The sequence below is a fragment of the Apus apus genome, chromosome 2 (genome assembly GCF_020740795.1).
Source record: "Apus apus isolate bApuApu2 chromosome 2, bApuApu2.pri.cur, whole genome shotgun sequence".
Lineage (NCBI taxonomy): Eukaryota > Metazoa > Chordata > Aves > Apodiformes > Apodidae > Apus > Apus apus.
Window position 1 is genome coordinate 63,829,398 of NC_067283.1, and position 13,142 is coordinate 63,842,539.

Genomic DNA, 13,142 nt, shown 5'->3' on the forward strand with positions numbered 1-13,142 from the left:
AGAAGGACAAACACATCTCAAGGACACTGTAACCCAAAGGAACATACCAAACTAAATTCTGCACCAGTGTAAATTGGTGACCAAGAAGGGTTAAACTGGCTGTCACTGACCATCCTTGTTGGTGAGCACAAGATCCAGCAGTGCTCCTCTCCTAGTTGGTTTGTCCACCATTTGTATCAAGATGTTTTCATCGATGCATTGGAGGAATCTCCTAGACTGTGAACGGCTGGCTGTGTAGGCCTTCCAGCAAATATCTGAGTAGTTAAAATTCCCCATGAGGACCAAGGACTGCAGTTGTGAGGCTGCTTTCAGCTGCCTGTAGAAAGCCTCATCAGCTCCCTCATCCTGATCAGGAGGTCTGTAATAGACCCCCATACCTGTATCACCCATGCCAGCCTGACCCTTAATTCATACCCACACACTTTCCACTTGCTCCTCATCGGCCCCTGGACAGAACTCAGTACATTCTAGTTGTTCTCTCACATAAAGAGCCACTCCACCACCTCACTTTGCTGACCTGTCTTTCCTAAAAAGGACAGAGCCATCCATGACCACATTCCAGTCATGTGAGCTGTCCCACCATGTCTCTGTAATTGCCACCAGATCACAACCCTTAGACCATACACAGACCTCTAACTCCTCCTGTTTGTTCCCCATGCTGCCTGCATTGGTGTGCAGGCATTTCAGGGAGCCAGCTGAGCTCCCTGGTGCCACCCGTGGGAGGCAGGAGGCCTTCTGGTCTTCATTAATGCTAGAACAATGCCCCACCAGTTCAAACCCAGCTACAACCCCCTCCCGCTTTGAATCTAGTTTAAAGCTCTGTGAACGAGCCCTGCTAACTCCTGCCCTAGGACCCCTTGTGCCCTGCGGGACAGGGTCTTCCCATCTAATGCCAGCAGGCCCAGGCCCGCATGACGTGTAAAGATCCAAAGTGTTTTTTCATACTTCTATCAGCCATGTACATGCACAGCCACACACACAGATCCTACTCCTTTTACATTGCACAGAATTGCTGGGAAACTGCAAGTAGCTCCTCAAATTGTACACTGCCCAGTTCATAAGGAAGAAGAACTGTTGGGAAGACTCCCCCTTCCCTGGCTCTGATGCCCTAGGATAAGGCATGACCAGACAGTCTGAATGAATGTGAGCAAGCTATACGGGGCCAGTCCTAGGAGGCCACAAGCTGCAGTGTCACCAGGACCACAACAGCCTGCTGAGCACTCAGACCTGCCCACATTTCTTCCCCATACATCTGCCTGCGGACAATTTTGCTTTGTCTCCGAGAGGTGACAAAGCCTTGTGCTTTCACATAGTACGGAAATGCCTCAACACTATTCATAAGCAAGAAAACATCAGAGTGTGCCTAAAGCAGAAAGAGAAAGGGCTCAGGGGGCGGGAAGGATAAATACAAGCAGAAACACTAACACAAAAGCAGTGGAGATTTTGAGCAAAATATGAAAAACACAACAAAAGCAATGGAAGGAGTACAGAACTTGTCTGCCTTCAGGGCCTCCTAACAGCAAATACCTGCTGTGCCTGCCCCTAGATAGGTACCTGTTGCAAATCTTTATATTTCGCGTCCTGAAGTGGAAACTATTAAGTCTCTGAAGTGGGCATGAGAGAGCAGCTGGGTGGATGTCCGGCAGCCAGCCAAGGTCTAGCCACCAAAGCTCCACAGACACATTAAAAACTGATAGCAACCTGGGCTGAAACTTTTTCTGTGGGCATGCATGGTAAGGTAACATCCTTGTTGCACTTGTACAAAAGCTCACTTGAGTCTGCCCAGATGCCTCAAACCAAGATCGCCAGGCTCAAAGAACCAAAGTTACTCCCTGTATGTGAGAATGTAAACAAGCCAGGCAGTCTCCTGAGCTGCAACATCAGAAGGACCGTGTGTGCGTGCTTGCAATCAAGTCACTGTACTTAGCTTAAAAAATGTGTCTGAATGTGACTTTCACCACTTAGAAACACCATGTAAAATCATGAAAGCCTTCCGTACTGAAGCTAGAGAATTAATGGATTATATTCAGTACCATAAGACATCCTTTTATTTTTCACATGCTGCCTCCAATAGCAACAGAAGAGTTCTTGAAGAAGCTGCTTCATGCCTTGTGTTTACAAACAATTCAGCTGAATTAAGCTTTTTGTTCAATTCCAAGTTTAAAGGAAGTAAAGAAATGTACCAACATGTGACAAGTTACTCCAGGAAACATTCATGGAACAAAAAAGGTCCTTCATGTGTTTTTCCCTGTGGGCTGGCATGTGCCTGAGCCCATCTGTGGGGCAGGGTGAGCCTTGACAGTCCCCTCTAGCCCAGCATCCCCCCAGGCTTGCTATAAACCAGCACCCAGACGTGGTCCTGCATACACATGGTGAGATAGTAAGAAGCTGAGGTTCAGTTTAAGGTCATGTGTGGGTCTAACATACCACAGGACTTTCCCGTTCTGCAAAAAAACCCCAAAATTTTAGTATCAAAATGAAAGTATTCACAGTACCTGTAGTAAGCTCCTTTTTAGTGTCCCAGCTATTTACTGAACTTTCGTGAAGAAACATTTGCAAACACTTTAATTGTTTCTCATGCCCTAGAGAGTTTTTAAATACTCTCCCCATTACAAAATTACTTCAATGCCATATAAAAACCTGTTTTGACATCGTTCAGCTCAGTATTCTGTTGTTTCCTATAACTAAGGTTCTCCTATTAAAAAATAAAATAGAAAAAGAAAACTACCTGAAAAATACTAGTGTTCAAAACCAATGCTAAAATCAGGCTCTTGGAGAAAAAAGAATAATTACCAAAATATTTTTAAAATATAAGAGAGGGGTATTAAGATAACTGGGTTTGATTACAGAAGATCTAAACTGAGCTATGAAATTAAGACATAAGATGCGAGCTGTCAGAAACCACATTTCTATAAAATCCAGCACAATCCCATCATTACCAGTTTTGGTTGCAAGTCCACACCTGTACCAGCTCTCTCAGGATGATGTTATTCACAATTCACTTCTAAGGCAGCTTTTTTTAAACTCAACAGCTCTGCACAAAGCATTAGTCTAAATCAAGTATGCTAGTACTACTGTGGTCTAATAGAGTGACCGCTATACCACAATGCATTAATTTCTCCTTTTTATATACTCTGCCTGCACTGAGCTACCTGTCTAGTCCATGCAGCATTACTTATCAAGTGGTGATTTAGTAAGACTGTAAAACATGACTGAAGCTCAAATTCAGGAAAGCCTTCATCTTCAAGAAGGACATTTAATCTTATAATTAAGTGCTCCTTTGTATCAAAGCTTGAAGATTTTGTTTTATTGCAATAGGATTGTTAAAAAGTTAAAAAAGTACTTAGATTTTGTGAAATTGTGGTATCAAGGAGCAACCAGATCCACAAATAGGAGGTCTACTTTTAAATACATTTTCAATATATTCAGAATTACTGTATTACACCTGCGCCTTAAAGCAAGTGCTTGATTACATGCATGTACAAGGAAAATCCATTTCTGGATTAGCATAATATCCTACCAAGACGAAGTATTAGAGAGAATGAAAGTACCTCTGTATCTGTTCTCCTTGAGCAGGGCTTAAGAAAAGTCAGATGTATAATACTTCATGACAGCTTTCTGCACAGTAAAATTTTTATTTTAAGAAAACTTGTTTAAAGAACAAGCAGCCTAAGTAAACATGCTGTCTGGTACATGAGAACACACCAAAGGCAATTTCTCTCACTTGTTTTCATTGGAATGCCTGGAGAAAAAAAAAAAAAAAAAAAAAAAAAGAGCCCTTGAGCTGCTGTTCTAGAAGCACTGGCTGTATGGAGTATTTTCATATCATGCTGGCAATCAAAAAATAAATATATCAAATACTCTGAAAGGAATGTAGTGAGTGGGAAGCCTCTTGCACACAAAAAAATATCTGAGGGATAGACTGCACTAATTAAGAACATCATCCAGCTTCTTGCCAGGCATTTTTACCAGCACTTTAGGATGCCTAAAACACACACTGAACAGCTACCCAAATCTTACATGCACCCAACAGTTTCAATTAATTCTAGTAAATCAAGATGTCACTAAGGCACATGTACATCAGTCTCCACAAGTCTCTGAGAGTACACCTGTTGGGTAACATCTCTATTGTACTGTAATACTGTGAGGTAGGAATAACTGAGATTTTAAAACACTAGTTCTTTACAGTAACTTCTAACAACCCTACATCAATACATCCTTGGGGAGATTTTTTGCAAGAAGACCATGAATATTAAGAGAATATAACAAAACACTTTTTCTTTTTTCCCCCCAAAGAGATGTGACTCTTCACGACTGTGAGAATCCTTTATGTTAACCTTGCAACCCTGCTTTAGAATAAGGGAGAGGGGGGGGGAAAGTGGGCTTTTTCTCCTTCCATTCCTGAAAAGCTGGGGAGTCCAAGAAGAGAGAATCTAACAGGTAATGGTGAAATAAATTATGCTACTCCCAGCTGACAGGCAGCTAGGAAAAGCATTTTCTAGTAACTTAAAAACCTGAGAGAATGAAAATGAAATAATGCAGCCTGTTAGTAAACTGAAATGCACCATCAAAGCATGGTCTTCGTATCTTTTCAGTACCAACAGCAGCCACACAAAGGCAACACCACTTGAATACACAGGGACAGAAATTAGCCCTCCTGCTGGGATGAGGTCAGATCATCGTACTGCAGAAGACACCACCTTCACCCAGTTCTGCTGGAACTGTACTTCAGCTAGGACGTATCAAAGTACGGCTCTGTCCACACGGCCAGACTGCAAAGCCACAGGTCCCTGCAACAAGACCTACTGAACACAAGTCCTAGGTGTGGCCACGGACATCAAGTTTGAGATGACCCAGATGTATCAAACTTACTATGCCTGAGCAGCGCACTGGTGCTGGCCATGGACAGCTGTGGCAACGTGTCTGGTCCTGCCAGCAGTCAGTAGCAGGATTCCCCTGAAGTTTTATATTCACCGTGGCAGTCACAGATCTAAAGCAAGTTGATCAGCACAAAATGCAGTGGAACAGGCAAACTGGAGCAGCTAGATAACAGAACTTTGTGTTTTGACATCAAACATCTTCCAAATATTTCCAAAACACATTGAAACATCAAAATTATACCAAGCGGAATTCCAAGCATTGGTTACCAGGTCTAAGATCAAACTCTAAAGCTTATCTAAATAACACCCCCTATTCTTAATGCCACTATGCAACATCTGTTAATGATAAGCTACAAGGAATTTCCATCCAAACTAGTTCAGTGCACTTTACTTTTAACTTCCTGTTGACAAGAGGTAATACACCACCATTAAATAAAAACACAATGTTTATGACACTAATGACAAAAGCAAATTATAGGTCTTCCTTTCTAACCATGTGAAGGCTTTTGGTAAATGTAGCATTTACTGAGTAAGAAGGAATTGAGCTGTTGGGAGGTCAAATAGTTGCTAACTAGGCTAACTGCCTCAGCTGAAACAGGAATAGGAAGTCAGATGCAACAATTTGCCTTTGGAACAGAAAAAAATATGTTTATTTTCATTAATCAGATAACAGACCTTGGGATATGTTAACTCCTTGAGCTGGAATGTTTACAACCTAGATACGGCATTTTCAGAAGATGTTTGTGACATTGACCTGTTCTAACATCAAGGATTTTTAGAAGATATTTGTAAACACACATTGTTAAAGTGAAAGCAATAGAATTTCTTTGGCAGAAGGTCCAACATTTTCTGTTTGTTTGTAGCATGTACTTTTCTTCTAAGAGGAAACTATCTGGGCTGTCAGAATCCTCTGGCTGGAGACTGCTCCTGTTTCAGAGCAGCTAAAGCTGTGTTTGGAGCAAGCAGCGTCCTGACTGCAAGGCAAGCAGGTCAAGGCAAGCGGACACGTAGATATGACCCAGTGCCAGGCCCTGAAAGTGACAGTGAGAAACTGCTTAGGGTTAAGGGAAGCGTGCAGAATTTGTGAGAAGCCAAAGAACAATTCAGTGGCCCAAAACAATTAAATTGATCCCCTAATGAATTCTGCAAAATAACCATATAATAAAAATAAAATTACTGAATGCCATATATTGGGGGAAAAAAAATAAATTATATTTAGGTATTTATTTTTAGAAGGGATGACCCGAGGAACATTTTTTTTTCCAGTGCTTGGAATAAGAGGACACATTCAACATGTCTGCAATGTCATTCTGTCAGTCCAAGAAAACTGCCAACTTGGAAGATAATGGTCTTAAACTCGTTTACTACTAGTGTCCAAAAGCACATTCACACACCTTTAGATTCATATCAACAGGAATCGAAGAATAAATTAATTTTCAATTTGTAAAAAACTGTGTGACTTCTCACTTAATAAAACTAACAAGCATAATGTTTTAATTTGCCCCTATCTAATCTTACAGTCAAATGTGCTGGCCATTACTATAGGAGAAACATACTGTTCAAGGTAGCCAAGATAAAACAGGTAAAACATTGAAAACTGCCCTTGATCCAAATACATCTCACTGATTCAGTGAAAGCTGGGGTGACACTACCAGTGGTAACTTTAAAGTCTCACTACAATGACATTAAGTGAACCAAAGACTGGGAGCTAAATCTGAAGATAGACCTCGGGGAAGTCACTATCACCAGCATAAGCATTTTCCATTAGAAAACAACTTTCAACAGCTATTGAGTGTACTGGAGTTTGACAAGAAACAATACAGTAATTAAGACACAAAAGCAGAGGTTTGGCCCCAGACATAAGCAGGTTGTTTTGAAACTAAACACATGCATTGACTGCAGTAACTACTATTGCTGCTCATGACTGGTTATTAGAGTAATCAGAGCATATCCCTAAGCCACTCCTCTGCCAGTTGCTCAATGAGCCCTACCAAAGTCAGCTGCAGCCAGAGATGAGGAAAGGGCAGAGCACTGAACGAGTCCCAGCTCTGGCCACATTTGCATAGGCGAAAAGTAACCTCCAGTAACAACCCCCTGACTGAGCTGTCTGCTTGTCCTCTCAATATCCACACTTGCTCTCCCTCTTTTCCAGTCCACACATGGGAATAGCACTGAGCCCAGCATGTTGGGAGACAGCTTCTGGGGCAGGGGGCTCTGCTGCAGACTCTTGCTTCCACACTACCTGCTGCACCAGCACAGAGGAGCACCATGGTGCCCACCCCATCAACCAGGATATCAGTGTGGGCTATCTCTAACCTCTGATAGGCTTCACATACACCCTACTGAATAGAAGTTGCCAACTATGCTGGAATAGCAATAATAGCTTCAACTAAAATCAGTCTTACACTTTTGACTAACTTCGACAACTATGTATTTTTAAATCACCTGTATATTCCCACTTGTATAAATAAACATTTTTAACTGAGCAGAATCTATTTCTCTCTATGTCTTCTTAATTCTGCAAGACAAATATGACATTTTCTTAAACTTGAGTCAAAAAGGTTTGCAGCAGCTCGGCTATTGACTTATCACGCAACACAATATTGCCACATTGCTGCCCTGTCCTCTCTCACCTCACTTTCTGCATTCACCTTCTGTCAGTGCGTTTCAAGCTCTAAACACTCACTGGTGTTTGCCAGCACAGTGTCAAGCACAGGGAACACAGTTTCTCAGGAGCTTGATGCAATTACTTACAAATCCAGATGCAACTACAAGACATATAATAACGCAGAAGTGCACATCAAATGCAGTTAGAGGTTTGCATTAATCATTCCCACACTCCAATTCCAAATTTCAACCTTCATTATAAAATAATTTCAAAGGAGAACAGCAACCTGTAAACATACAAGATTTCAGTCTCAAGAACTTTAATTTCTAGTAACAACTGACTAGTCTCTGCAGGATCTCAGGAATGCAAAGCCCTGAAAATGGGAGCACTCCCAATGGCTCCAATGGACCTACTTACATATGCGAGGATCAGTAACTATGAGCCACTGAAAGAAGTCTACCCCAGCTCCCAAACACACAGAAAAATTAGTATCTAGAACACAGCACTGAAGGAACTCATATACCTACTATACTACTGGGTGGCAATCTTACAGAAATCTTTCAAAGATATCTTTCTGCTAGCTGGTCTTTTAACTATGACCAATGCAACTAATGCCCCTCAGGCAGGCATTTTGTCCTCACTGTTCAAGGAATTATGAAAAGAAGCCATGGCAAGACTTCTCCACTCCTTCTCTACTCCTCTTCCCACAACTGTATGTTTCCTTCATTTGTTGAACCACCCTCCTAAAATGTGGGAAGTTAAGTCAACAAGGGGGTTGAAACTGGTCAAGCCATGTACATTGCTTGGGTATTTGCAATAAAAATATTGACCAATTAAAAAAACATGTCCTTAAAGTAGTATCAGCTAAATTATATATATATATGTGTGTGTGTGTGTGGCTTTTATGCCACTCCTTGCAAAGGGCAAATAGCCTTTCCCACAAATCCTTCTCAGAGACTGCAACGAGATTCTCCACCACTCAACCAGCAGCGCAACTGTGAAGAGGTCAGGAGGGTGCAAGACTGCATCCCCTCCCTTGTGCAAAACTTCAGCAAGTACGTTATTGCTGGCCCAGTGGATGTTATCCTAGTCCTATGGGAAGGATTCCAGGATCAGCTGAGGGTTCCCTGCTGTGAAAAAGCTTCAAGTGAGTGCTATGATAAACAGCCCAAAGGCTCAGCTAGCTTTCCCCACTGACTACAGTTAGTTTTCCATCTCACTACCTTTTTCTGAAAGGGGGAAGACCAGTTTGCTTCCCTTCATCATCTCCCCACCTCCACCCATCAGAATGCTTCTAAAATTAAGTACAGGCAGCACACAAACTTTCCCATCTACCGCTCAGACATAACCAGCGTCAGCCCGCAAGTCACAGCTACATAATTCTGGAATTTTCTTTGCATGTAAACAATTAGCCTATATACTAGCTGTCAGGATATTATTTTCCTTCTTTGTACAAATGAGTTTAGACCATGCAATTTTGAATTATTTGTGGCTCTACAGAAATGAGCAAAGAATTAATCCTTAAACCACAGCAGCATATAGTACACCAAAGTGTAAGGAGAGGTAGCCTCGAAAGACCCATTTCAGTCCCTCAACACAGATACAGCTCTTCTGTTGCAATGGTTCTTCCTTTCTGCCAACATATAGAGCACATAAAGGTTTTCAGTGCTGCAAATTTACTCATTGGCACTCTGAAGATACCATATTTTGTATAACCAAACATGAACATCAAAGCTTCTGTCAGACACCCAGACAGAGTCCACTCCGTGTAATGACTCGTGTCTTGTTCTTTCCCTCCTCTCCTCATTATTACAGCAAAGTGAAAGGCAGAAGAGCTTGCAACATACACAAATACTGACATTCTCAATTAAAGGGGAGAAACCTGAGAATGTCAGTAAAGTGGTATTTTTTTCCTTCTAGTAAAAAGTAATTCTGTACACTGCCTCCTAATCAGCATCTCGTCTCACCTTCAGACAAAAAGCATGTAGAACAACTCCTCATGACTCTTGTGTCTGCAACAAGCTCTAGCACACAGGAAGAAGCTCCATGGAAGGGGATGTGTTTTAACGTGAACGTACACTCAAGCTGAACTTCTCACAGTAACGTGCTGACTGTAGTTTTCATGAACAGCACATCTGCACTTCATCATCTTCACTGATAATAGCTTCAGATCAATACCAAAAGATACACCTTATCAAATCCCAATTCTGGAGCCACACAGTAGTCACACTGACTTACCCAACTGCCCTTATTTATGGTCTTTCAAGTCTGTCAGACAGATACAGAATGTCTCATTAGGTTTTAAATAAACGTAATTTAAAGAAACAGCCCCTTGACTACAGCATGTCTGGGACCGTCTTTTTTCAGAGAGGTTAACCATTCTGTAGCAGGAGCTAGATTCAGATGTCCCAAGTCACTGTGCCTGGTGCCAGCTGGATTTGAGATGCCAAGGGCACTGACTCACTCAGAAACATGAGGCACAGGGTGCTCATAGGTCCCATAGTTGAGCAGCCCAAACTCCACCAAAGTCAAAACTGTACTTGACATCCAAATTATCAGGTAAACTGATGGCATTTCTAATTACAGATGATGGATTTTCCCCTAGAGGCTGAGCAGATTCCCCTAAAAATACAGTAAAAACACACCCAGGTCTTGGGCAACCCCACGGTATTTTTTCTTTATGCAAACAGAGTAAGAGGAACCAGAAATGGGAAGCACTTCTATCATTATGTGCAAGTATCAACACATACAAAGAGATTTAGGAAGCTGCATCAACCAAATGTGTTTTATATAGCCACTCTTTTTGGTTTTTTTATTTGAAAGTGTATTTGCAATGCAGTTAAACCTAGTCATGCTCTCACTCCTAGCAACTTCCACTCTGCACCTCTGCTCCTCTCTGGAAGACTAGGAGTTGGAAAAGTCCCACTTCAGTAGGAAGTGAAGGATGAGGTCCTTTGTAATTTGAGATGCTATCTTTTTTTAAATGAGTGTTTTAGTGTCTGCTAGCAATGATCTTTTTTATGAATGTAATGCCCACTCAGTTCCCACTAAGCCAAAAACACTTACCAGAGACACAGAGAAACACTATTGTCTTACTGATTAGCCCAAAGTTATTTGGCACAAGCATCCCCGTAAATATTTGTCCAAGACTGCGTAAACTTGCAGTGTACAATGGCCCTCAGACCTGTATTTCTATCAAGTGAGAAGGCTCATAGTCTAGCACTGGAGCTCAGCTGTGTTTCAGCAGAAATACAAAATTGTTACGAGGCTGAGCTTAGTATCATTGCGATCTTTCCCTTGGGATCTGTTCTTATTCGTTTTGTTCAATGCTCCCCTTCACAAACAAAAAGAAGATTAATTTTGAGATGGAATGAACGTAAGGTTATTCCCAGCTGCTGGGAAATGAAAAGAATTTGTGAAGTGCGTTACACAGGGCTGGGCTTTGGCACAGGGAAGCTGGAGGGAGAGGAGGGAACTGTATGCACCTCCTGGTGAATATGCAGAAGAGGACAGATTTCAGAACCATTTTCAGCCTCATGAAGGTGAAGGCAATGTCTGCGTTGGCGTGTGCAAGGAGGTCCGACGGACTCCGTTCACAGCGACGCTGGCAGCCTGCCACAGTATTTGGTTCCCATGTGCTTGTGACACCTATGGGCTCAGAGCTGTAATTATGGTCTCAGATGTCACAGTACTACTAGCCCAGGAGATATTTATGGATCTGATACATGAAATCTATAGGGACTGTGCAGTTTCATACACATTAAAGAAACCTGCCCCACTCAAGAAGGGAGACAGCAGGTCTACACGAGTTTTTTTTTGAGCTACACATCAAAGCAATATACCCCATTGGGTCTCACCACTAAAAATCACTGAAAGGTCTGGACAGGGTGGATTGCAGGCACAGGGTTCACACTCATACCATAGATGTTATCAGAGGCATGCTAATGAACTGGGAACTGGATTAAGTATTAGCACTGCTTGTTTTCCTGTTAAGTGACTGGCTGCTTTTCACGGTTGAATTTTAAACTTAATAATAAGGACAAGTACAGTTCTTCCTCCAGTGGGGAGGAATATCTGGGAAAGGCCAGATAACCACTTCCTCACCGTTGATTTATTTCTACAAGCTTATGAAGCATTCAGAAAATACAGTGAAATCCAAGAATGTAGCTAGAGAGAAACAACTCCATACTATTTGCTATTTATATTATTGGCTTTTGCTCTGAAGTATACCATCACACAAACAAAATCACAAAAATGTCACCATCTGTGGGAAAGAAGACCATGACTATTAGCAAGAAGTACACAGGATATAGTTCAACAAAGGGAACAGAAACTAACAGGTTGCCAAATGCTATTCCTACATGAAGCGTAGGGAGGTTACTGTGTCCTTGCATGAGCAGAGAGCACTTTGTGTTAAATTCCCTCATAGAACAGTAAGATACATGGGAGAAAAGGAGTCTGATTCCAATCACACTGGCTTGGCTCCAGACAAGTTCTCGTTTCTTCTGAAGGAATACCTCCCACTTTACCACACCTTGAGATATGCTGAAACACATACTTCTCAATCCATAATCTAAAGCATTACTTTTGGCAGCATAACTGCAGCATCCCCTTATCAATGTGCCATTATTTTTGCCAACATAGCTTATGTTCACAGAGGGAAGGGTTTCAGCCACTTTCATGCTATGACAGCAACCCATACACCCACTCACAGTCAGGCATAGACAAGTCCTGAACAGGACAAGAATCAGGTCAATATATTTGTTCTGGAAAATATTTAAGGATAGGATTTTAAAACTTCTGTTTCCAGAAATATTGGTATCCCAAACCCAGTGCATGTCCTTAACCAAGACCACTTGCCCTTCAGGCTGAGGGGAGCCAACCATATCATGTTGCTCTGTCTGCCCTCAGTCAGTTGGAAAGCTGCATGGGGGTATTTCAGTCACGGCCTGTGTCTCTGCTAAAATTCACTTCTTAAAAGCATTCAGTGCCTATTTACTGAGAGGATGGGAAGTCACCCAGCCATGCTTCCTTAACTATAGTAATCCTAAATATTTTACTCCTTTCAGTTATCTCCAAAGGAAGATATTTGATATTGCTGTATACAGTTAGGAAGCAGAGTGCTTTTGTATTACAGAAAATACAGATTTTTGTAATAAACCAGATGGAAACATCTTCATTACCAAAGCAGCCTTCTACTGAGAAAGCTCTGATGCTGAGAAAGCTGTGCAAACATAAGAGCAAATGCAATTTTCTGTTCTTGGTGTAAAAAAATTAAAAATGCAAAATAGAAAACGAATGTATATTTAGTATGTACTCACATAAACCACATAACCCTAAAGAGATATAAATTGTACATTAACACTTAAAATATAGAACAGTATATTTTTCCTCCCTGATACCAGTTGTACAAGACTCTGACAGAAGAAATGCCTTTAAACCAGGAGGAAATATCTGCATTATAACTCGGGCTCCTTCCAGCTTGATCAGATGTGATTTCAGTATAAAGGGAGTTCTTGTATTTAAACTAAACCAGATATGTGACTGCCAGTATGCCATCTTAGCAACTGCTTTCCACACAGATATGTGCTAATACTGCAGTGTTTTCAAACACTTCACACAGGTGAAGTGATTTATTTAAAAGTTACACTGAC

General features: G+C 41.5%; 1 protein-coding gene across 3 annotated transcripts in view; it reads right to left on the bottom strand.

The window, feature by feature from the left end:
* Positions 1-13,142, bottom strand: part of RNF144B (ring finger protein 144B) — a 91,716-nt gene that overhangs the window by 37,554 nt on the left and 41,020 nt on the right. The window lies entirely within an intron of this gene.